The sequence below is a fragment of the Alligator sinensis genome, unplaced genomic scaffold (genome assembly GCF_000455745.1).
Source record: "Alligator sinensis unplaced genomic scaffold, ASM45574v1 scaffold117_1, whole genome shotgun sequence".
NCBI lineage: Eukaryota > Metazoa > Chordata > Crocodylia > Alligatoridae > Alligator > Alligator sinensis.
In genome coordinates, this window is record NW_005841855.1 from 1,740,749 (window position 1) to 1,742,523 (window position 1,775).

Genomic DNA, 1,775 nt, shown 5'->3' on the forward strand with positions numbered 1-1,775 from the left:
AGCAAAAATCAGTAAATATGGAAGGATAACATACTAAGTTAATTTTTGTTTTAGTTTTCCCCTGTGCTAAGACTTCTATAGTGGTGTATAAACAGATTTGGCCCAGTGTTCTGGGAAGTAAGTAGATGATCACCTCAATATTTTTCTCAGGTCTAACAAAAGTGGTGTCCTTATTCATTTGCTGCTATTTGTCTTTGTTCCAGCTCTAAACTAAAAAACAAAAACAAAACCCTTGACTTTTCCTCTGTCTAAAATGTGCAGGTATTTTGTCCTCTTTGTCCCTAGATGTGGTCACAAAGTATGTAATTAGCGTCATGCTGGGGTGTTTTCATTTGGATGCAGAGTGGTTGCTCTCTTGAAACCTCTTCCCAGTATGCAGGATTAATGACACTTTGCTCTTCTGTGAATGTTTCTCAGACTGAGAATGAGCTTGGTGTCAGTGTAATGGAGAAAGTTGAGGGGCAGGTGAGAGAATGTAATTCCCATATATTCACTTTCACAGGACAAAGGCTAAGCCAGTTTTTCTCTCCTCTGTTTCCCCAGTTTATAAAATATTGGTCTCATCTTGACCTATAAATATGCCAGAAGTCACAAGACAGCAGCTCCAGAGCACCTTTTGTTTCAATTTGTAAATAACCCAAACACTGCAACTTGACAGTTCTGTTCTCTGTCCCCTTCCATCCTCCTCCTTTCCATCTGCTTCTGGGATTCTCTGGCCCAGTCAGCATCCCTCTGGTCATAGATCTGTTGAGCTGCATCCTTGGAAGAGCCAATGGTGGTGGCAAAGATCCTGCAGAGAGCTATTAAAGTGTACCAGCACCAGGAAGCTATGCTGAAATGCTATCTTGAAACTGCCTGCTGCTTGTCATATTAGTAGATGGATGCACCCACAACAAACAAGTTGAAAGGATGGCTAAGTTGGTGTTTTTGTTTTTTCTGAAAGCTTTATTTTATTTTTTATTTTATTTTATTTTAAGGCAGCTCTTCAAAAAAATAAAAAAATCCCACTCAATAGGTTTGTGCTCAGTTTGGGTGCAGACAGATGTTTGGGGAGGGTAGATCACCCTTAAAAATGGGCACCCAATCTAACTTGGTTTGCCCAGATGCGGTCCTTACACTTGGGTCTCACAGTAGGTTGATCTAAATTCACACTGTATAGAAGTTCTAGGAAAGTTAGATCTGTCTAAAAATGACTGACATGATCAGAGTTAACCCTACCTCTAAGGTGGTCTGAGTTTTATTGGGTTGGTCTTTTTCCTTTTTTAAGATCAATACAACTGTCCTGAACTTGTGTATAGCTCCCAGGGCTGGGAAAGCCCAGCCACTAGCGCCAGCCCTGGGGCTGTGCTTTTTCCTTCCACCTCCCTGTCACCAGGATATTTTTATCCCTCTGGCCCCTCACCTCATCCCCAAAGTAGACAACCCTGTTTCCCCTCTTTCCCCTCACGCCATGAACCAGCCGACCCCCAGTCCCCCAAACCTCCCATCCCACAAGTTGCTCTCGGTACCAACTTTTATCAGTATTCATCCAAGCTGGTAGGTGAAGAAGTAAGTCTTAGTGAGAGGAGGGGCAGGAAGGATGGGGGTTTGTTTCTTTGGGGGTGGGAAGGGAGGGGTCAGGGGGCTAAAAAAATAGCTAAGCAAATCCCCTGATCCCATTGCAAACTCCTGGACACTTTTTTTTTTTTTTTTTTTTTTTTTCTTTTCTCTATGCTTTTATGACCCCAGCAACTCTCCCATGTACCCTGTCTTACACCTCTTTGTTCCCCCCCCCC

The 1,775-nt window shown here is 42.9% G+C and overlaps 1 protein-coding gene across 1 annotated transcript in view; it reads left to right on the forward strand.

Moving 5' to 3' along the window:
• TAF4B (TATA-box binding protein associated factor 4b) overlaps positions 1 to 1,775 on the forward strand; it is a 101,729-nt gene that overhangs the window by 21,180 nt on the left and 78,774 nt on the right. The window lies entirely within an intron of this gene.